Raw genomic sequence first — 24,843 nt, 5'->3', positions numbered from 1 at the left:
ACGAGGGGAAGGGGAGTGCATCTACATACCATTGTAGATCGCGATGCGGAAGCGTTGCAAGAACGTGGATGAAGGAGTCGTACTCGTAGCGATTCAGATCGCGGTTGGTTCCGATCTAAGCACTGAAGAACGGTGCCTCCGTGTTCAACACACGTGCAACCCGGTGACGTCTCACACGCCTTGATCCAGCAAGGAGAGAGGGAGTGGTTGGGGAAGACTCCGTCTAGCAGCAGCACGACGGCGTGGTGGTGGTGGAGGAGCGTGGCAATCCTGCAGGGCTTCGCCAAGCACCGCGGGAGAGGAGAAGGGAGAGGGGTAGGGCTGCGCCAAGAGAGAGGTGTTCTCGTGTGTATGGCAGCCCCAAAACCCCCAATATATATAGGGGAGGGGGAGGGGGTGCGCCCCCATCTAGGGTTCCCACCCCCAAGAGGTGCGGCCAACCCTAGATGGTACTTGGGGGCGGCCAAGGGGGGAGAGAGAGAGGGGGGCGCCCCACTAGATGGGCCTAAGGCCCATCTGAGCCTAGGATTTCCCCCTTCCCCCCCTTCCTGCGCCCTGGGCCCCTTGTGGGAGGCGCACCAGCCCACCTGGGGGCTGGTCCCTTCCCACACTTGGCCCACGCAGCCCTCTGGGGCCGGAGGCCCCACCTGGTGGACCCCCGGGACCCTCCCGGTGGTCCCGGTACATTACCGATAGCACCCGAAACTTTTCCGGTGACCAAAACAGGACTTCCCATATATAAATCTTTACCTCCGGACCATTCCGGAACTCCTCGTGACATCCGGGATCTCATCCGGGACTCCGAACAACATTCGGTAACCACGTATATCTATTCCCTATAACCCTAGCGTCATCGAACCTTAAGTGTGTAGACCCTATGGGTTCGGGAACCATGCAGACATGACCGAGACGTTCTCTCCGGTCAATAACCAACAGCGGGATCTGGATACCCATGTTGGCTCCCACATGTTCCACGATGATCTCATCGGATGAACCATGATGTCGGGGATTCAATCAATCCCGTATACAATTCCCTTTGTCTATCGGTATGTTACTTGCCCAAGATTCGATCGTCGGCATCCCGATACCTTGTTCAATCTCGTTACCGGCAAGTCTCTTTACTCGTTCCGTAACACATCATCCCGTGATCAACTCCTTGGTCACATTGTGCACATTATGATGATGTCCTACCGAGTGGGCCCAGAGATACCTATCCGTTTACACGGAGTGACAAATCCCAGTCTCGATTCGTGCCAACCCAACAGACACTTTCGGAGATACCTCTAGTGCACCTTTATAGCCACCCAGTTACGTTGTGACGTTTGGTACACCCAAAGCACTCCTACGGTATCCGGGAGTTGCACAATCTCATGGTCTAAGGAAATGATACTTGACATTAGAAAAGCTCTGAGCAAACGAACTACACGATCTTGTGCTAGGCTTAGGATTGGGTCTTGTCCATCACATCATTCTCCTAATGATGTGATCCCGTTATCAGCGACATCCAATGTCCATGGTCAAGAAACCGTAACCATCTATTGATCAACGAGCTAGTCAACTAGAGGCTTACTAGGGACATGGTGTTGTCTATGTATCCACACATGTATCTGAGTTTCCTATCAATACAATTCTAGCATGGATAATAAACGATTATCATGAACTAGGAAATATAATAATAACCAATTTATTATTGCCTGTAGGGCATATTTCCAACACCCAAGGCATTGTAGATCTCATCAGCAAGAACTCTACCCTTGGAGAAATCCAAGCCAAGAGTAGATCCACAAGAAGAACCCATAACAAAGGGTATGGGAGAAAAGATCAGAGGACGCCGAAGAAGATGATCGGGGCCAATCACCAAGTCACTGGAGGAGTGTGAAGATCGCCAGCGGGCTAGGGTTTAGGGATGGGTGGGTGGGAGCGCCATCATCCACAACTCTTGAGCCGGCACATGAGCCTATCTTGCAAATTTCTGGCAACCATGACACTTTCTCACAATATCTTCAGCATCAGCATGAGCCCTCAACCAGAAAAACCCATGTCTGAAAGCTTTAGCCACTAGCGATCTTGACCCGGCATGATGACCACAGTCCCCGGCATGAATTTCTTGGAGCATATCAAGGCCTTCCTCAGGGGAAACATAGCATTGAAACACGTCAGTTACGCTGCACCTATGTAACTCGCCATTGACGATTGTCATGGATTTAGATCGTTGGATGATTTGTCGTGCCAAGAGCTCATCGTCTGGTAACTGCCTCTCGATAAATAATTCAAATAAGGCAGAGTCTAGTCTGGAATAGCACGTAAAGCCGCCACCAGCCGCCCCTCCGGGTCAGGAATAGCGAGGTCTTCCTCTGAAGGTAACCTGATAGACGGGTTATGCAGCACATCTAGGAACACATTAGGGGAAACCGGCTTACGCTAAGATAGAAGCCGAGTTAAAGCATCAGCCGCCTCATTCTGCTGTTGGTCGATGTGGTCCACTTGATAACCTTTAAAGTGACCAGCGATGTTGGTGATTGCCTGACAATAAGCCGCCATGAGGAGGTCTTTAGAATCCAACTTCCCTGAAACCTGCTGTGCAATGAGGTCTGAGTCGCCGAAAAACCTAACCCGACTCAAGTTCATTTCCTTGGCCATGGGGAGCCCATGTAGCAAAGCCTCGTACTTAGCTGTGTTATTCGAACAAGGAAACATTAGCCTTAAAACATAGTAGAACTTGTCACCTCGCGGGGAAGACAAAATAACTCCAGCCCCTGAGCCTTCCAATTGCCTGGAACCATCAAAATGTATCGTCCAGTATGTGTTATTCAGCTTCTTCTTAGGTGCTTGCAGCTCTGTCCAATCATTAATGAAAATCACCAAAGCCTGAGACTTGATGGTTGTCCTGGGCACATATATAAGATGATGTGGCCCGAGTTCAATTGCCCACTTAGCCACCCAGCCAGTAGCTTCCACTACCAAAAAAGACACATCCATGACATTTGGGCCCGAACAAAAAAAATTATGTCATGCTTATGACACTTCTATGATGATAATTGTGACAAAACCCGGTATCATCATAGATGTGGTGGGCTCCTACTTCTATGACAAAAAATCATGACAGAAAATGGGCTTTTCGTCCTGGGCAGGCCGGAGACGCAGCTGCATGACATTCTTTGGGCCATCCATGATGGAGAAAACCGTGGTAGAAGCGAGGGCGAGGAAAATATCGGGGGAGTTCCCGGTTATGGTGGGTGGTCGGGGGCTGAGTGATGCGCGTTTCTCTCGTACGTACACGCGTGTGTGCGAGGCATTATGCTCTAACTGAACCCGAGCGAGGCGTTGGGCTCTAACTGAACCCGAGCGATTGCACTGCAGGCTACGCGTTACTGAACCCGAGCGATTGATCGATCCCTTGCTGTTAACTGAACCTGAGTGATTCCTTCGCTAATGCTGCTAACTGAAGCCGATCGATGCTGCCTTTCGATGAACAGTGAGCATTATTGGGTGGTTTGGATGAACAGTTCCCGGCGGGGGTTGGATGAACAGGACCACGTCGTAGTAGAGGCCGTTGCCGCTGGATGAACAGGACCCCGATCGATCGAGCCGGTGGATGAACAGGACCCCATGGAGGGCTGGATGAACAGGACCCCAAGGAGGGCTGGTTGAACAGTGGCTGGTGGAGGGCTGGTTGAACAGTAGCCCGTGGAGGGGTGGTTGAACATGACCCCGTGGAGAGGGCTGGTTGAACAATAGCCGGTGGAGGAGCGTGCGGTGGAGGCTAGATGAACAGGAGCCCGTGGATGAACAGTCACAGGTGGAGGCTGGAGGAGGTCGACGGTGGATGAACAGTAGCTCGTGGAGGCAGTCGACGGTGGAGATGAACAGTATCCCATGGAGTCCCGTTTTGCAGTAGGCCACACCCCTCCCGATGAACAGGACCCTCGTTTCGACCGTAGCGCTCCAACACAAGTCTGTTTCCTCCATTTTGCGGTACGCCACACCCCTCCCGATCAACAGGACCCCGTTTCAACCGTAGGAAGTCCGTTTCCTCCGTTTTGCGGTACGCCAGACCCCTCCCGATGAATAGGATCCCGTTTCGACCGTGGCCGGTCGAACACAAGGCCGTTTCCTCTGGTCTACGGTACGCCAGGCCTTGTTTCCATCGGCTGTTCCGTCCAAGCCGGTTGGCTCCCGATGAACAGCACGCGTTGTGTTGCCTCCCGATGAACAGCACGCGTTGCGTTGCCTCCCCATGAACACGACGACGACGCAGTTTCTCCGTTCCGACCCACCCATGTACACGAGCCCTTGCCGTACATATGGGCGAGTAGGCGTTCGAGACCCCGCCCGTATGTACGTACGTGGCCGTATTTACTTTCTTGCACCCTGGCCGCTGTACGTACATGTGCACGATATTAACGGGACTACGTTACAAGCTACGTGCACGCCTCTACTACGACACGTGCCCTTCCTTACACGGGCACGGTTCATCGCTGCATCCTGCAGACAGACCGATCGACCCGTATATACGTACACGTTCGCGACCAGAATGACAACGCTGCGTACGCTTCGACCGGGTGGGTCCCGACTGTCAGGCACTTCCTTGCGTGCGAAGATGTAGCTGGTGGGTCCCAGCAGTCAGGGGGGAAACGTTTTTTTTTTGCCCGTAATATGGATGCACTTCCTTGCGTGTGAAGATGTAGCTGGTGGGTCCCAGCAATCAGGGGGAAACGTTTTTTTGTGAAATACGGTGGCCCGTCCGGTCGGTCCCTACTGTAAGGTGGAGGAATCATTATTTTCTGCGTAATAAGGAGGCACTTCCTTGCTGCGGCCGTGGACCGAGTTGTCAGCCTCTCGATGTACAGTACTCTTCTGATGGAAGTCGTTCCTTGTCCACGTTGACCACGCCGCGGTGAGAGCACCAGGGCGGTGGACAACAGCGAGGCCTAGGAAGGGGACGACATGGAGCCAGGGAAGACGCGGCAGTGGAAGCCCACGCGGAGAGGAGTACGAGGGTTCACCGGTTCGCCTTTGGTGTGAGCCTTCCATCGCTGTAGGGACTGGCCAGCAGTGGGAGTAGTAGGGGGCGGTGAGGCCTCAACGGCAGCACAGCCGGCCACTGGAGGCAGGAGCAGGCGGTCTCGTCGGCGCTGGTTTAGGCGGATGGTGCAACAAGAGCAGCGATTGAAGAAACAACAGGACCGTTCGATTCAAATCCAACGGTCACTACTGCTAGAATCGTTTGTTGACTAAGTTGACAAAGCCCTGCATACGCGTCAAATTAGTAGGCACACAGGTCAGCCTCCGAACCGGTGCACCCCAGATACCAGTGGGAGGAATTATTATTTTCACGTAATAAGGAGGCAGTTGATTGCGTGCGGCCAGGCCAGCGGAGGGAGTAGGGTGGGCCGGTGAAGCCTGCGCGGCATGACAACGGGCCACAAGAGGAGGGAGCAGGCAGTCCCGCGGGCGCTGGTTTAGGCGGCTGGAGTAGGAAGATCAGAGATTGAAGAAGCACGTCGGCTGTTGGATGGACATCCAATAGTCACTGCTGCTAGAATCGTGTGTTGACTAACAAAGCCTTGTGTAAACAAGTTAGCCTCGAAATTTGTGGCGTGTACAGCCCATTTGCTATTATTTTTATAATTTTTACTCATTTTCTAATTCACATGGAATTTATTGCAGCCCATTTTCCATTTTAGAATTGCTGCCCATTTTCTGGTCAGTACCAGGGTTAAAAAATTGAACTAAAAATGTGCGAAATTTTGAAAATTCGCAATTTTTTCTGGAGAACAAAATATTCCTAATACAAAAATAATTAGCCATACTAAAACAAATTTAAAAATAAATTAGTACTAGGTCATGTTAAAATCCAATGAAGTATAAAATATCAGTGAAGAACAAAAGCAAAAAAAGAAAATAATTTTCCCATTTACTTTTAATAGATACTGACCAAACTCTTTGGCCAGGCCGGAATGCATCCCTCCTCGTCTTGAAAGATTTGCAGCCTAGTAAGTCGGAGAAAACAAATAGGCCTAGCTTGGGTATTCTTCAAAAATAAATAGTGGCCTACCTATTTTCCCAAAGAAAAGACTGCTGGGCTGGTCATGTTGTTAGACGGGCCACAGAGACCGCACAACCCAGTTTATAGCCTGCTCCTCCGAACAAATCCTCAAAAAAATTGTGCAATTTTGTCGTTAATTGACTATACGTTGAAAATGATGTGGGTCCCAGATATCAGCAGGGTGGATTAGAGTAAAAAAACGATGGGTGCATCTGAGTAGTAAAAGAGGCGCTTTGCTTGTGTTCGGTAGTGGACTTGGTGGGTCCGTACTGTCATACTCACATCTACAGTCCTCTCCTGATTCACTATGTTGACAGGGCCGGACGGCGGCGCCATGGCGAGCACACCATGGCGGAGGATAAAGTGATGTCGCCAATGTGCTAGGCTGGGTTGGACATTCTTATTAAAAATAAAAATGGACCGGAACTATTTACGACGTTGACTACGATTTGCATGGGTCCGCTAGTTGTAGGAAGAAAATGGTGGGGGAAAGAAGACTGGTCGCTATCTTTGCCTATGAATTATATCGACTGAATGTAACGACACTATCATAGGAAATAATATCCTCCAGTTAAATCATGAATTTAAAGAACTGGTGCATGAGCATTTAGCTTTATTTATTTACTTATTTATGTTTAGGGGACCATGAGCATGTACCTGGGCCGGATTCATGTGAGAGCCTCCCTTCCAGTTAATTATGCGCTCCTCTAGTGTGCCTTCATCAGTGGGTTGCATGTTATCAACAAGTGGAAAATGTGTTCCATACGAAAAATAGTATGCGCTACGTACTGTACAGGGCACTAAAGGATTGGACCGTGCAACGACTTCCAAAACATTGTGTTTGTCGTTCTAACAACACATTTATTCAACCAACAGAGGAAATATACTACTAATTGTACATTGAAAACAGCAGCAGCAGCAACCAGGGCTGGGGGTGCAACAGAAGCAGTAAGCAGGCCAGAAAAGTAAAGACGCAACTCTCCCTTCCAAACCAAACATCAACCATCATTACAAAAGGGCAACCAAACAAGAACAAGTGTACGCATCAAACTAAATAAAGATCCTACTACACCAAGTGTATGCATCTAACTAACTGGCTCAGTTAGACGTTACTATTTATTAAGCTATGGAGATTGGCTGACGGCTTGAACCAGATGGGTGCCTGACGGGGGAAACTTGCGACCCTCTCTCCTACTTTGGGTTGCAGAGCATGGTGGCGCATATCAGGGTATGGTGCATGCAGGGACGCATGGTACATTGTGTACACACAGTTTTGCCTGATGAATGAAACCGCGCTGCCATCATGATCCTTGCCGTCGGTTATCTCCTGGTTAATCGGATAATTCAGTACGAGAAACAGAGAGCGTGTACCAAGGCTACTTACCAGCCTCCAATCAAAAATTCCTGAAGACCCAGGGAAGCTGGGATCCTGCTCAAAGACCTTGCAGTGACTGTGATTGTATTCCATGAAACAACACATCCGGCACGTGCGAACAATCATCAATCGTTTGCCGTCATCTGATCGAGCCAGGAACCACCTGCAACTGCCATGCCGCTTTTCTTTGAAAGGTTCTGGGATTAGGAAGGGTAGGGACACCAGGCGGCCTACAACATCATATCAAGTTGGAGTCAAATAAAAAAGGGCTCTTAATGTAATGAATCTTAAGAACAGCATGTTATGAGCATGAATATTTTTCAGTAAATGTTGACAGTAATATAAGCAAGCCATCATGATATCATAGGAAAGTAACATACTGCTGTAACAGCCGTTTGTAGCGATGACTGGAGTAGGTCAGCAATACGTCCAGCCATAGAAGGAGTCGACAGCGTAAATGAAGCCCGTGTTCAATGGCATCAGAGAACCATGGAGGATGTATGATCCTGCGATGGACGTGCAGATTTATCCACTTACGGGAGTGACCTGTCAGATAGGCGAGACCATGGTTGAAGAACGCAATTAGCCTGAAGTCTTTATAATTCGCAGATCTTGTGGGAAGTTGGCACATTACAACCTTGAGCAAATCAAACTTGGTATCATGTTGGCTACCGTAAGATTCCGAGTATTCTGGGCCGTGGTGCCAAAGCAGTGTATTGTTAATCGAAGGAAGGGGGATCAATCGCTGGGTGTAGACCTCCGTGAGTATCGAGGTGCCGCCACCGTCGACGAGCACCATCCAAGACATGTTCATGCCGACCCAGTACATACCGTTAATGTAGTTGAGGGTGACGGGGATCGGATCGCAGTCAAGAGGGTTGATGCTCGCCACCCTACGATCGTTATGCTGCGTGACATGCTGTTTTTGAAGATCAGGCGGCGTCAGCAAGCAAGGAGCTGGCTTAAAAAGCTCAGTGTCGGGGGGATGGACCCCGAGCAGGCAACGGAACCTGGACCCTCTTCAAAAAACAACAGGGCTGGCACCGCCCCTCAATACCGGCCAAGCCCCGCAAGCCGGCCAGACTAGCTGACCTGGCAGGACACGTCGACTCGGCCTCAACAACTAGCGCAAGACAGCCGAACCCGGCACGGCCAAAGCCTCCTCAACAAGGCAGCGCCACCCATGGCGTGCTACGCAATCCAGCCGCGGGTCAACTCCCGTCGAATCCAGGCCGTATGATGGGGACGAGACTTCAATCAACGATGACCGAGGCAACAGTGCCCCGCCCATGCCTCTGGTCAGCAGGAACGTGGCAACAGTGCCCCTCACCTACCCGCTGACCAGGGCCGGCGTGGCTACAGTGCCCCCGCCCTCACCGCTGACGACAGCAAGCGGCAACCTTACAGAGAGCACTGTACGCGACTCGACTCGGCCACGCCCTGACGATCGACAAGACGGTGCACAACCCCCTAGGCTTGCGGGGCCCGCACCACGGGAACCCGGCGAACCACAAGCCCTCAGCGGGACCCAGCCCGGGTCCCCGGACACCGACTTGTAACATTACCATTGTACCCCCGGGGGGTTGGACTATAAAACCCCCCGGGAGCCGACGATCATTCGGGGGGGCGAGCGAGAGGGCAAGCAGAAAACACATACGAGATAAAGCAAGTAAGCATAGGACTAGCCACAAAACAGCAACATCGGAAAGAAGGAGCAGCCCAAGCCTTGGCCAGCTTCCTTCCTCCTCCGTACAGCTCCAGGAGCAACATTGTACTATCGATCATCCAACTACACTCGGCAGGACTAGGGGTATTATCTCTCCGAAGAGCCCCGAACCTGGGTATGTCCGGCGTCCCGCGCCCGCTCATGCCAACCTCGCCTCTGGAGTCCACCAGCGCCCTTGAGCCTCCTCCTCTCTTTAGCCATCCCTTGGCATCTGCCGTGCGCCCACCACGACAGTTGGCGCCCACCTTGGGGCAGCTCGAGGAGCTGGCTGGGAGCATGCTTCAGATGGGGCCCTTCTCCTACACCGACGAGTTCGTCGCGCTGGCGGATGACGTCGTCAGCGCGCTTGTCGCCTCCTTCGCCATGCTGCGCATCTACGATGCGTTCGCGGCCGACGAGTACCCTAGCGAGGTGCTCAGCTACTCCGACTCTCCCCTCTCCCTCGGCGGCGGCGTTTCCGCCGGGGCAATGGACGTCCATGTGGAGGTCTTCGTCACCGGCGACGGCGCCTCCTCCTCGTCAAGCAAGACGAGGAAGGCTGCCGAAGCTAGGGCTGCAGCGGATCGGATCGAGCCGTCCGATCCGTTGCGCGCCACGATGCAGAGCCTCCGCATCCCCATCGGCACCGATGTCGACGCCACCAACGTCGGGGAGGCCCGAACCTAGCTCGAGGAAAGGCGCCAGCAGATGCTGGACCTGTCCAAGATGCTCGCCGCCACTCAGCGTCGCCTGGACGCCGCTCAGCTGGAGCGCGATGCCGCCTACGGATTCACGCCCGCCGCGGCCGAGCCAAGCCGGGTCGCCGATGTGTGTTCCCGGGGAGGAGCGATTGGCCGGGCCCTCGGCGCCGTCCCAACCGTCTACGAGACCCCAGTGAAGAACATGCGCGCTGCCCAGGCCGCCGCAGCCGGCCTGGACCAGCTCGCGGGTGAGGAGCTGAAAGAGCGCATCGGGCGGATGCGTGAACTCCTCCACGTCGCCAACACCCAGCAGGACCGCCTCAACCAGCTCGCCAAGCCGGCGGGATCCGGCTCCGCCCGCCTTGGCGGGCCCGGTGAACTTCTGCACACCGCTTCCTCGCCACCCGGCGAGGCGCACTCTGGCCGAGCCCGGACTCGGCGCGACCCGGCCGCTACAGCCGCCGGCGGTTTGGGCGACGAGCCCGTTCTAGAGATCCAGCGCGGACCCGGCCAGCATGGCCGGCATCCGGCTCTAACCGACCCGGCCCCCCGTGGCCTGGGCGCAAGTCGACTCGGCCCGCGCGCCATCGACGACGCCGGCGCTCGCCACCGCCTCGATCAGCTCGCTCGCTCCCTGGAGGTGGAGGAGAGCGGCGCTATCGGGCCGGCGTGCTTCGGCCCGCGAATCCGGGAGGAGCCCTTCCCCAAAGGATTCATGCTCCCCCGCGAAACCCCCAAGTACAAAGGGACGGTGAAGCCAGAAGATTGGCTCACCGACTACACCACGACCATTGGCATCCCCGGTGCCAATCGTCGTCTCGCCGTGCGCTACGCACTGCTAATGCTCCAAGGGTCGGCCCGCACGTGGTTGAACAGCCTGCCGATGGGCAGCATCAACACGTGGGTGGACTTCGAGGAAGCTTTCGTCCGCAACTTCACGGGGACCTACAAGCGACCCGGCCGCCCTAGCCAGCTCGCCATGTGCGTGCAAGGGCCTACGGAGACCGGTCGCGAGTACCTCGCACGCTGGACCGAACTCCGGAACAGCTGCGAGGGCGTCCTTGAAGTCCAGGCGATCCAGTACTTCGTCAGCGGGTGCTGAGACGGCACCCTCCTCAAGCATAAGCTCTTACGCTCCGAGTCGGCCACAATGGCCGCTCTCATGGTGACGACGGACAAGTACGCCAACGCCGACTCCGCCATGAAGATCCAGGTGGCGCTGGATGAAGCCGGCAAGGCGAAGCCGGTTCCCCCTCCGAAGCCGGCCGGCGAAAGCAGCCGGCAGCAGCATCACCAGAACAACAAGCGCAAGGCCGACCAGCCGGCGCTGCGTCACGACAACCGGCTCGTCGCGGCCACCGAGCCCGCGGCGGACTCGGCGGCGAAACGCCGGCAAACCGGCAAGACGGCATGGCAACCCGCCATGAGCTTCGAGCAGATGCTCGACACCGCCTGCAAGCACCACAACGGCGCAAGACCCTCCACGCACACGCTTCGGTAGTGTGCCATCACCAAGCGCATCATGAGGGGCGACGTCCCGCCCCCTCCGGCTCCGGCTCCAGGCGTGGGACAGCCACCTCCTCCTCCACCGCCGCCTCCAGCTGGCGGCGCGATGCACGACGACGCCTACCCGGACCAGAACGCGGCCTATATCGTCTTCACCAGCCTCGGCGACGACAAGCGCAGCGAGCGCCTCCTTCGGCAGGAGGTGAACACCGTCGTCCCGGCCAAGCCGGAGTTCATGCAATAGTCGGATCGCCCGATCACCTGGACCCGGGAGGATCACCCGGCAGTCATGCCGAGCCCGGGTGGTTACGCCCTCGTCCTCAACCCCACCGTCGTCGCGCGGCGCACATGCAAGTTCTCCTGAGTCCTCATCGACGGCGGCAGCAGCATCAACATCATCTACCGCGACACGATGACCAAGCTCGGCCTCAAGGCCGAGGACCTGGAGCCAACCCAAACGATCTTCCACGGCATCGTGCCCGGCCTCTCCTGCTCCCCCATTGGCCGGGTCCAGCTAGATGTCTTGTTCGGTGACAGCAGCCACTTCCGGCGCGAACCGATCTGGTTCGAGGTGGTGCATCTGTCCAGCGCGTATCACGCGTTGCTGGGCCGGCCCGCGCTCGCCAAGTTCATGGCGGTTCCCCACTACGCGTACCTGAAGATGAAGATGCTGGGTCCCAAGGGCCTCATCACCATCACCGGCGATTACCGCAAGACCCTGGAGTGCGCCCGAGACGGCGCCAAGTTGGCCGAGTCACTGGTCATTGCCGAGGAGCGGCGCCAGCTCGACCGGATCGTCGCCCTGGCAGGCGAGGCCTCCGCCGCGTCGATCCCGACCCCGGACCTGGCCGACGAGGCCGCCTTCAAGCCCTCCAAGGAGACCAAGAAAGTGAAGCTCAACCCAGAAGACCCCAGCTGCAGCAAGTACGTTTTCATAGGCGCCCGCCTCGACAGCAAATAGGAAGGCGAGCTCGTCGACTTCCTCCGTGAGAATCGGGATATCTTCGCATGGACCCCCAAGGACATGCCAGGTATCCCGAGGAAGTACGCCAAGCACAAACTTCATGTCCGCAAGGACGCCAAGCCTGTCCGTCAACCTCTACGACGATTTTCCGAAGAGAAGAGAAGAACCATTGGTGAAGAGGTCGCCAAGCTTTTGGCGGCCTGCTTCATAATGGAAGTGTTTCACCCCGAGTGGCTGGCCAATCCAGTCCTCGTCCTGAAGAAGAACAAGACCTGGCGCATGTGTATCGACTACACCAGCCTCAACAAGGCCCGTCCCAAGGATCCGTTCGCCCTCCCGCGGATCGACCAAGTCATCGACTCGACCGCCGGGTGTGATCTCCTGTCCTTCCTGGACGCTTACTCCGGCTACCACCAGATCAAGCTGGACCCGGCCGATGTCCTGAAGACGTCCTTCATCACGCCCTTTGGGGCGTATTGCTACATCACCATGTCGTTCGGCTTGAAGAACGTCGACGCCACCTTCCAGCGCTGCATGCAGAAATGCCTGCTGCCACAACTCGGCCGCAATATCCACGTATACGTGGACGACATCATGGTGAAGACCAAGCAGCACCTCACGCTCCTCGATGATTTGAAGGAAACATTCGCCAACCTCCCCGAATACAAGGTCAAGCTTAACCCGGAAAAATGCGTCTTCGGCGTCCCGGCCGGAAAGCTACTCGGCTTCCTCGTCTCGGAACGCGGCATTGAGGTGAACCCGGAGAAGATCAAGGCCATCGAGCGCATGCGCAAGCCGGCTCGGCTGCGCGATGTCCAGAAGTTCACCGGATGCTTGGCCTGGGTCAGCCGGTTTCTAAGCCGGCTGGGCGAGAGGGCGCTACCCCTATACCAGCTGATGAAGAAGACGAGCCCGTTCGAATGGAACGGCAAGGCAGACGAGGCGTTCCAAGACCTCAAGCGCATGCTCTCCACCGCACCAGTCCTGGCCGCGCCGACCGACAAGGAGCCGCTGTTGCTCTACATAGCCGCGACCTCGCGGGCGGTCAGCACGGTGCTGGTGGTCGAGCGACCAGAGAAGGGCATGATCCAAGCCGTCCAGCGCCCAGTCTACTACCTGAGCGAGGTGCTCTCCATCTCCAAGCAGAACTACCCGCACTACCAGAAGATGTGTTACGGCGTGTACTTCACCGCCAAGAAGCTGAAGAAGTATTTCCAAGAGCACGTTGTCACCGTGGTCAGCACGGCGCCTATCGGAGAAATCATCGGGTGTCGGGATGCCTCTGGCCGGGTTGCCAAGTGGGCGATCCAGCTAGCCGGCCACACTATACTCTACGAGCCCCGCACCGCGATCAAGTCTCAAGCCCTGGCCGACTTTCTGGTCGACTGGACCGAGACCCAGTACTTGCCGCCACCTCCCGACTCGACGCATTGGCACATGCACTTCGACGGGTCCAAGATGCGACTTGGCTTGCGGGTCGGCATTGTACTGTCGTCCCCGAAGGGCGACCGGCTCCGCTACGCACTCCAGATCAACTTCGCCGCCTCCAACAAAGTCGCCGAGTACGAAGCCCTTGTGCACGGCCTTCGGCTTGCCAAGGAACTCGGCATCCGACGCATCCTGTGCTACGGCGACTCGGACCTGGTGGTCCAGCAGTGCTTCGGCGAATGGGACGCCCGCGACTCCAACATGGCAAGCTACCGCTTCCTCGTCCAGAAGCTGTCCGGATCCTTTGAGGGCTGCGAGTTCCTCCACGTCCCGCGCGCGGAGAACAAAGCAGCCGACACGATCCTCACAACAAGCCATCCCATCCGGCGTCTCCCTCGAGCACCTGCGCAAGCCGTCCATCAAGCCATCGCCAGACTCCGAGTCCATCCATGTTCCAGACGACCCGGACGCACCTCAACCCGGCCAGGGGACTGCTGAACCCGACCTAGGGGCTGCTCAGCTCGACCCGGCCACCATCGCCCCGGACTCGGCCGTCGCCATCCCTGACCCGGGGGCTGCTCAACCCGGCACGGGGGCTGCCGACTCGGAACCCACCCTGGTGGCCGTCTTCGCCGTGGTTACGGCTCCATCTTGGGCCCTCCCAATATCAGAATTTTTGGAGAACGGGGTTCTCCGCACGGACGAGACCGAAGCTCGGCAAGTGCAGCGCCGGGCGTCCGCCTACAGCATCATCAACAACGAGCTCGTCAAGCGCAGCTCCACCGGCGTGTTCCAGCGTTGCGTCAAGCAGGAACGGGGCATCGACATCCTCGTCGACATAAATCAGGGCTAGTGTGGGCACCACGCCGCATCACGATCCCTGGTGGCCAAGGCGTTCTGCCACGGTTTCTACTGGCCCACGGCCCTCCAAGATGCCGAGTCGCTCGTCCTCAAGTGTGAGGGCTGGCAGTGCTTCAGCAAACGCAGCCACCAGCCGGCGTCAGCACTCCGCACCATACCGATCGCCTGGCCCTTCGCGGTCTGGGGACTCGACATGGTGGGACCCTTCAAAACCGCTCGAGGTGGCATGACGCACTTGCTGGTGGCAGTGGACAAATTCGCCAAGTGGATCGAGGCAAGACCAATCAAGAAACCTGACGGGCCAACAGCCGTCTGGTTCATCAAGAACATAGCGGTGTGCTACGGCATGCCGAACAACATCGTCACCGACAACGGCACCAACTTCGCCAAGGTCGCGCTCGAGCAATACTGCTCCGTCTCCGGCATCCGCCTCGACCTGGCCTCCGTTGCGCATCCACAGTCCAACGGGCAGGTCGAGCGGGCCAATGGACTCATCCTGTCCGGCGTCAAGCCGCGACTCGTCGAGCCACTCATCCGTTCACCCGGCAGCTGGCTTGACCAGTTGCCAGCCGTTCTCTGGAGTCTACGCACCACGCCAAATAGGTCGACCTGGTTCACCCCGTTCTTCCTCGTCTACGGAGCCGAAGCTGTCATCCCGACCGACGTCGAGTTCGACTCGCCGCGCGTCGCGATGTACACTGAAGCCGAAGCTAGAGAAGCCCGCGAAGATGGCGTCGAACTACTCGAAGAAGCACGCCTCCTGGCGCTCAGTCGCTCGGCCATCTAACAGCAAGGCCTGAGGCACTACCACAGCAAGAAGATCAAGCCCCTTGCGTTCCGCAAGGGTGACCTCGTCCTCTGACTCATCCAAGAGCAAGCAGGCCAGCACAAGCTGTCCCCTCCATGGGAGGGCCCATTCATCGTGAGCAGGGCCTTGCGCGACCGCAACGCCTACTACCTCATCGACGCACGCAAGTCAAGGAAGCGCAAGAAGGACACCGCCGGTGAAGAAACGACCCGACCGTGGAACGCGGAACTCCTCGGCCCGTTTTACAGTTAGCCGCACGAGCGTATGTATCATCGCCTTTTGTAAGCGCATGAAACCATGGGGTCCCCGAACGAGACTCGGGGGCTGCCTTTTGTCGACCAATTTGTTGTGTCCCTATTTTCTTGCATCACTATACCACTGAACCCGGCTACCGGTCCAACTCGCTCGACCCGGGGGCTCGGGGGCTGGCCGGCTCGGTCGCCGCCCCGCCGCCTTACTTGGTGATTCCTGATAAAGTTAGGATGCCTCGGTCCCCCACTTCGCCCTAAAGCCACGGATCCAGCTTTGGCTGTCGGCTGGCAAGCACAACGGGCCAAAGCTCCTTTACGCTTCATACATTAAGTCAAAGGCTGCCGGGTCGATCAACCCGGCCCACCATTCATCAAATGAACAGCCGCACGACCAGCTGCTCGCCAACCGGCTTTGCCGGATTGCCTCCAACTGGCCCAGTGGGTGTTTCGCTCGCGCTCAATGTTTCGAGGGACCCAAGTCCTGCGCGCTCCTCACAAAGAACCGGACTCCTTGTCACGGACCGGAGGCTCGGCCGTCTGACTCGCGGGGGGAGTTTTGAGAAAGGAAAAGCGCATGAAATCGGTCAAGAAAACGGAAGGCAAAAAGCAAAAGCACCCACGACATCTACACAAGTATTTAAGAAAAGGCCCACGGCCCCATTACACCCTAAAACCCCCAGTGGGTGGGTGGACCTGCTATTTAACAGATTTTACACAAAGTGTCTCAGGCATCTCCAAAGCCGCGTCGCGACGTCGACGGCTCTCCCCTGGCGGCCTCCTGGTCCAGCGAGGCGCCGGTGTCCTCCTCCGCACCCGCGTCGCGGTAGACGCCCGTCTCCTCCGAGCTCCCCTCCGGATCGTGGAGGAGCAAGCCGTAGTCGTCGCCGTCCGTGGCCCTGCTGTCTTCCGTCCGCTCCGGATGGAACTCGTCGTGGAAGATGAACTCGGCGATGTAGCTGGCCTGGGAGGCGATCCGGCCGGCTTGCTCCTGCAAGAGCTGCTCCGAACCGGCCCGCTGCCCCATCAACGCGGCCAGCTGCAGGTCCGGATGCCAGGACAGTGTGAACCAGAGCACCATCTCAGCACCGGCACGAGCGGCGGAGACGCGCCACTCGCCAAGCCGGTCTGGCCCCATCTCCAACCAACGCGCCAGGCGCGAGAACCTGCTCGGTTGGACGGAGTCCGGCCATAGGGCCGCCGTCATTGCGGTGCCGGCCTGGGACAGCCTCCCCAACTGCGTTCCCAGGACCTGCAGGCGGGCCTCAGCGGCGGCGATGATCTCCGGGAAGGTCCAGGCCACCCGCGGATCCGTCCCGGACCCAACGACGCCGGTCGGGTCGCGCTGATAGTGGACAGCTTCCTCCAACAGCCGTTGTGTCTCCAAGAAGGCCCCTGCCGCAAAGGAAGAAGCGAGTTAGAAGATGAACAACAAGGAAGAAAGGCCGGATCCCGACTCGGCAAACGACAAGAAAAATCACTTACTGGAGAAGGACTCTTCCAGGTGCTGCACCTCAAGCAACGTACCACGCCGCTCCCGCTCGATGGCGCGGTCGCGCTCCTCGAGCGCCTTCTCCAGATCGGCCGCCTTGGCAAGGGCCGCCTTCAGCTCGGCGTCCTTGTCTTCGGCCGCCTTCTCTGCCGCCTCGCGGCGACGGGCCTCGTCCTGACGGGCCCCCTCAGCCGTGGAGACCTGCCCCCGCAGGCGATCCACCTCCGCTTGGAGTCGGCCCTTGTCGTCGGCCAGCTGGCCGCGCTGCTGGTCCACCTCCACCAGGGCCTGCTGCGCCTCTGCCACCTTGGCGGCTTCCGCCTTAAGGAGCTCCACCTCAGCCTCGAGGCGGCTCTTGTGACCCGCCAGCTGCTCATGCAGCCGGTTGGCCTCGTCGAGAGACCGCCGAGCCGGGGCCGCCTCCGCCCTCGCCTGCGCCGCCTCGACGCCAAGACGGCCGGTGTCGGCAACGAGACGGTCGTAGTGATGACCGGCCCGGAGCAGACGAGTCCGCCAGGACAGCACCTCGGCTGCGAAAAAGAAGGACTCAGTATAAGAAAAAAGCAAGACTTAAGATTTGGCCCAACTGTTACACAGTTGGCCCGAATCTCGGGGGCTACACCCAGTGGGTGCGCTAGCGCGCCCCCACCAGGAAAGAGCACAAGAATACCTGCGGCGACGCGGAGCTCCTCCTCCTTGCTGGCAAGCTGCTCCATGAGCTCCCGGTGCTTGCCCAGGAGACGATTGTAGGCGGCGACCCGGAAGGCGTCGAGATGCTAGAGAAAGCAGAAATAAGAACAAGGCCAACACTCTAAAGATTCGACCCAACTACTACGTAGTTGGCCCGAACCTCGAGCCCTACACCCAGTGGGTGCGCTGGCGCCCCCCACAAAGAAGAAATTACAAGAAGACTTACCAGAACGGCGCGCTCCAGATCGCGCGTCCGCTCCACCTCGGCCTGGGCAAAGGCCTCGAGCCGTTCCGTCCGGCCTCATAGGCGGCGACTGACGGCGTCCAGCGCCGCCTCCTCCTGGGTCTGAGGTCCGAAGACAATGATGCCCCCGCTCCGCGCCGGCTGCGGCACGGCAGCTCGGCGCCCTCCCTGCCGGGGCACCAAGGCGTACTCCCCGCTGGCCGCTCGCGACGCGGCCAGCACCTCCTCCGACGCCCCTCCCAGCGCCGACGACGACCCGGACGCCGGGACGCCCTGGGTCGCCGTCTCTGACCCGGAGACCGGGACGCCCTACGTCGCCGTCTCCGGCCTAGCTGCCGGGGTGGCCTCCGGCACCGCCGGCCGCGGTGCCTCCTCCAAAACCGGCGACGCCTCTGACACCGCCGCCCGCAGCGTCTCTTCCAAAATGATGTCGCCTCCACCACCATTAGTCCCCGCTCGCTCGACGACGTCGGCCCGCGGCGGGGTGTAATCCGCCACCTCCACGACCTCCCGGTCGGGGATCACCACCTCAGCCCGGCCTCCACGGCCGCGCTCCCTCACCGACGACGGCTCAAAGGCCGTCGCCGCCACCAGCGTGCCCTCCGGCATCTCGCGCCAGGCCGGCTCCGCGCCGGCTCGCGCCCATGCCGCCGCCGCGTCGGTCCAAGCATGGACCGACGCCGCCTCCAGCTCCGCCTCGGCCCGGTTCCTGTCCCGCCAGGCCAAGGCTTCGGCGTCGTTCGGATCCAGGCCGAGGTCCGAGTCGGCCCGTCCCTCCACCTCGGCCTGGTTGGAGAGGTCGGACCGACTCCTGCGGAACGCGGCCCCTTCGGCGGTCACGGCTTCCGCCGCCGCCCTCGCCAGCGCGATTGGCGACCTGGAGAAGAAGACAGAAAAGAAACTAGACTAGCTCAAGAAAAAAAATCTGAGCGCAAACGAGAGATGAAGCTTACCCCGCCAAGACCGGGACCGGGGTTGGCCTCCCGTGCCCGCCGCCACGCTTCCTCTTGGCCGGCCTCCCGGCCCCAGCCGGGTCCGCCGTGCGCTTCGGGGCCCGGGGTCGTGGCGCGACGTTGTCTTTCCCATGTAGGCGGCTCGGCGCCGCCCCGTGCGAGGACCCGGCTCCGCCCGCGTCGCCGCCTCCCCCGCCCAACGCCACTACACCGACAACTGGCGTCAGCACCGACCGTTCCGTGCCGCGGTCAGCAATTCAAGACACATGAAAAAAAACATGAGACTTACCCGCGCGACGCCCAGCGCCGGCGTCGGACTCGGCCTCCTCCTCCCCGCCATGAGCCGCCAGCGCCACCTGCGACGGGGCCCGGGCGTAAGGATGCCGAATCGCGTTCAGAAGTAACCCCGTGTCGCGTCAGGACGGATGAGAAGGTGCGCGACAGCAAAGTAAGAAGACCAGACACTCACCTGCGGCGTCGGGTTCGACTGGCTATACGGCGGCTTGCCGAACCGCCAGTCCTCCCCAAGGTTGGCCTTGTAGATGTCATTCACGGTGCGCACGATCTGCTCCGCGGACAGCCGCGTCGACCCCATGCGATTGGGGTCTTGAAGGCCGACCATTTCGCCGATAAGGCAGGAGCGCCCCTGAAGCGGAAGGACCCGGTGCATGATGAACGCGGCGAGGAGGTCGGTGCCGGTGAGCCCCTCCTGCGTCCTCATCACCGTCACCCGCTCGCAAAGATTGACGATCTCCTGCGATGAGCGCCTGGGCGAGTAGCCCCAGTTCGTCTTCGCCCGCGGCGGTGCGATGGCGAAGGCCGGAAGGTTGATGCGATCCGCACCAAGGTTGCGGACGTAGAAGAAGGAGTTCTGGCACTTCTTGGCAGAATCCTCCAGCGGGATCTTGGGGAAATCCGCCCCCGACAGCTTCGAGATGACGGCGGCGCCGCAATCGGCGAACTCGCCGGCCGACGGGCCCTGCTACTTCAAGGAGAAGAAGCGCGCCCAGAGGTCGATCGTAGGCTCGACCCCCAGGTACCCCTCGCTGAGGGTGACGAAGCCGGAGAGCTGGACGATGGCGCCGGCGCCAAGATGATGCGGCTGGAGCCTGAAGAACTCCAGGAACGCGCGGAAGAAGGTGCTCGCCGGCAGCCCGAACCCGCGCTCGAAGTGCATGAGGAAGACCACGCGCTCCTACCCCTCGGGCCGAGGCCTCTGCTTGCCGTGCGGAAGGCAGACGCCAACGTCCGTCTCCCGCGGCAGGCGCCGCGTCGCCCGGAGTTGGGTGATGTCCTCGGAGGTGACATTCGAACCCATCCAGGAGCCCGATGGCAGCTACATGATCAAAGCAAGAAGAAGGAAGATGGACGGCGAAGGAGTTCTGCTCGGAGCAGCGGGCGCCGCAGTGCGTCAGTTGCAAAGAGCGGAGCGAGAGCAATGGGACAGGAGGGCGCGAGCGAGAATAATGTCCGCCGCCCCCCTGCCCCCCGATTTATAACCCTCGGTTTGAATGTGTGGAAGTGGGGAAGTGGGATCGTCTGCACGCGCCCGTTCCACTACCCCGCAATAAGTGTGCACGTACACGAGCAGTAATTGACCGGGGAAGAGCAACCGCCCCCCGGACGCGGCAATAAATCCGCGCGCTTGGGCTGAGGGCGCGTGGCGGTGGGCCCCAGCCCGTCGCCCAGTCCCGTCACGCGCGTGGCCTGTCAGGCCCCTCCGACTTCCGGGCACCACGTGGCGCCTGCGCAAAGCTCGAGGGATTGCCCCAAGATTCGGTGGACTTATCGGTCCCCGCCACGGCCAGGATGCCACGATCTGGTTTCCGAGAAAACCGGAACACAGTGGGTGTTGCCGGACCCGGCGCTCGAAGAATCCACCTTGCTTAAGGGGGAAACTGCGAAGGCCCACTCATCCGAAGACGGCGGACCTTCACTGCTTGGGGGACTACTGTCGGGGGGATGGACCCCGGGCAGGCAACGGAACCCGGATCCTCTTCAAAAAACAACGGGGCTGGCACCGCCCCTCAATACCGGCACGCGCTTGGCCGGGTCGCTCGACCCGGCCAAGCCCCGCAAGCCGGCCAGACTAGCCGACCCGGCAAGACACGTCGACTCGGCCTCAACAACTAGCGCAAGACAGCCGAACCCGGCACGGCCAAAGCCTCCTCAACAAGCCAGCGCCACCCATGGCGTGCTACGCAATCCAGCCGCGGGTCAAGTCCCGTCGCATCCAAGCCGTATGATGGGGACGAGACTTCAATCAACGATGACCGAGGCAACAGTGCCCCGCCCATGCCTCTGGTCAGCAGGAACGTGGCAACAATGCCCCTCACCTACCCGCTGACCAGGGCCGGCGTGGCTACAGTGCCCCCGCCCTCACCGCTGACGACAGCAAGCGGCAACCTGACGGAGAGCACTGTACGCGACTCGACTCGACCACGCCCTGACGATCGACAAGACGGCACACAGTCCCCCTAGGCTTGCGGGGCCCGCACCTAGGGGAACCTGGCGAACCACAAGCCCTCAGCGGGACCTAGCCCGGGTCCTCGGACACCGACAATACGGACCCACCGACTTGTAACATTACCATTGTACCCGTGGGGGGTGGACTATAAAACCCCCCGGGAGCCCACGATCATTCGGGGGGGCGAGCGAGAGGGCAAGCAGAAAACACATACGAGAGAAAAGCAAGTAAGCATAGGACTAGCCACAAAACAGCAACACCGGAGAGAAGGAGCAGCCCAAGCCTTGGCCAGCTTCCTTCCTCCTCCAGACAACCCCAGGAGCAACATTGTACTATCGATCATCCAACTACACTCGGCAGGACTAGGGGTATTATCTCTCCTAAGAGCCCCGAACCTGGGTATGTCCGGCGTCCCGCGCCCGCTCATGCCAACCTCGCCTCTGGAGTCCACCAGCGCCCTCGAGCCTCCTCCTCTCTTTAGCCATCCCTTGGCATCTGTCGTGCGCCCACCACGACACTCAGGCCTGAGGGCTTTGAGTAAATGGTACAGCCCCGACGAGCACGCGGCGAGCGGCATGGTACTGAGATTGTCCACACGCAAAACAATGAGCTTGATTACCTCTGTGGGGAGCGAATTCCAGCCACTCTTTCGGCGGACGCTACTCGGTTCTGCCATTATTAGTGCTTGGGTTTCGGAAGAGGGGGCGAGGCGCCTTAGCGGGGATGGAAGATTGGACGATTATGTGCGGACAAGGATGGAGAAGCGAATATGTGCTGCGGGAAGTGGATAGGTGATGATGACTACAGCACGCCGGTTGACTTACGAGACACATACCAGCAGTATAGGGTCATATCGATGCCAGAAAACTTGCTTGAGTGATCACAGTACTGGTACTCCCTACAGTACCTACTATGCCCTAACTTGCTTGACGAGAGTAGTAGTGGAGTAGGACTCTGCTCTACTACTAGCACCAGAGGATTAGTATATTCTAATCTAAAATAGTTACAAACTTCAATCCCGAGCGTGGAACGACTACGAACCACCATCGGTGCTAACTCCAATCCCCAGCGAACGATCGCTGGCAGACATGGCAGTTGCAAACGCCCGCGACGCAGTTACAGTACGTGTGTGAGGGTGCTGTTTTTGTCAAATACTATGGCTTAAAAACAGGCCACCGTCGGATGGAAATCTGACGGTTACGTGGGATTCGCCATGATTGAGCTCGTGACGAACAATCGCCAGATATCATTACTAAAAAAGGTTAAAACACCCGGGACTATAACTTGCACCGGCTGACCACTAACAATGATACTAACATAGTTGTAAAATGGTCAAAGACCGTGTCTACGTGGTGTTTGGAATTATATGAAAAAAACTAGAAAGATGCACATGCATTGCACGGAACATCAAGATGCATTTATTTACAAACCACCTGTTGTGATTGACCCATGCAGGAGTAATCCCATGTGTAAAAACTAATGATATCACGAGAATTTTATCAAAAACATGGTATCTCGACCATTTCATTGAAAAAATGATATCTTGAGAAAGATGATAGATAAGGTGAGGAGGAGTGGGCGTAGTGGTGACTGGTGGTCGGACTGGGCGGAGGCATGGGGATGGACAGCGCCGGCAGCGGCCATCATGCCAGATTGTTCTAGAGACTTCCTTTCTTAATTGCTCGGCAATGAGGTTGTGGGAGATAAGGATGAATGAGGCAAGGCCTTATCTGTAAATGTGGAGAGAGGTGCGAGTATCTTTTGTAAAATTGTCATAGTTTGCTTTCTATCCGTCAGATATAGATCGGACGGTCTATACTATAAGATGGCAGGCACACCATCATCACTAACTTGGTTTTTTCTCTACTCCTACTCCTATCTCTACTCGTATAAAAAACCGAGTTGGTGATGATGGTGTGCCTGCCATTCTGCAATATGGACCGTCCGATCTATATCTGACGGATAGAAATCAAACTATGACAATTTTGCAAAAAGATACCCGCACCCCTCTCCACATTTGCAGATAAGGACTTCCCTCGTTCATCTTCGTCTCCCACGAGATAAACAGCTCGTATAAATGCTAGTATTGCTTATACTTATCTCTACTCTTATAAAAACAGAGTTGGTGATGATGGTGTGCCTACCATCCTGCAATATAGGTCGTTCGATCTATATCTGACGGATAGGAAGGAAACTATGGCAATTTTGCAGAAAGATACCCACACCCCTCATCACATTTGCAGATAAGGCCTTCCCTCGTTCATCCTTATCTCCCACAAGATAAACTACTCATATAAATGCTTCTTGATGTTCCGTGCAACGCACGGGCATCTTGCTAGTACTCCTATAAAAGACTCAGTTGGTGATGATGGTGTCTATGACATCCGCCATTTCTGACCATTAGATCTGCATCTAACGGCTGTGATGTAAGTTGTGGCCTTTTGCAACAATTCCCACTTCTATGCTCCAGTTTACACAAAACCCCTTAGTATCTTGAAACCAACCACATTCCTCCCTTACCTCATCAAAAGAGCCCAAAGAATATATTTGGAGTGAAGCATAAGATATTTTTAGTGATATGCATATCAAAACTAAACTGTTTTCTTTCAAATCTGTGAATATGTATTATTCTACTTTGGATCCGTTGCAACGGACGGGCTCATTGCTATAAGGGTTTATCCCTTGAATCGTCCGCAATGAACACCTGGTGTACTGGTCCGGGCCGGATCCTTGCAGCTCGATGGCCTGAGTTCGAATTATGTCCTAAACTATAGCTTTTTTAATATATACTTCTTTCACAACTGTACTGGGAGTGGAACCCACACAGTACTTAGAATACAAGATTAAGGATGGAATCGTTTATTTCTAACTTTCTATATGAATCTGTAGCCAGCCTGCAAGTAATGTACACTGTACTGAAAGTGGAACCCACATAGTACTTAGAATAAAAGATTAAGGATGCAATTAACTTTTTATAGAGGGAGAATCATACACGCAATTAACTCAAATGGATTGGACGTGACTCTATTATTCTCCAACGGCAACCGGCAAATTTCCTCCCGCGGGTCGGAGTAGGTTTCTCGGTTTGCATGCGGGTTTAACGGAGGGGTTTAATGGAGGCAAGGAGGCATGTTCAGCAGGGCGTGCAGCGGGCGGCACCGTACTATTCGATTTGACAGCTACTAGTATATTATAAAAAAGGAAGAAGAGTAGTACATATAGAGATAAGAGTAGAGATAGAGACTAGGGAGGAGCACCATCTACTGCTTCGTGTGCTACTGCTGCGCTCCATTCGGCGGCGGCAACGTCCCCTACAGCCACTCCCTCCTGCGCTCCATTCGGCGGGCGCTGT

This window comes from Aegilops tauschii, chromosome 6 (genome assembly GCF_002575655.3).
Source record: "Aegilops tauschii subsp. strangulata cultivar AL8/78 chromosome 6, Aet v6.0, whole genome shotgun sequence".
In the NCBI taxonomy this organism is placed as follows: Eukaryota; Viridiplantae; Streptophyta; class Magnoliopsida; order Poales; family Poaceae; genus Aegilops; species Aegilops tauschii.
The sequence above is the reverse complement of the archived record's forward strand: the minus strand, read 5'-3'. Positions refer to the sequence as shown.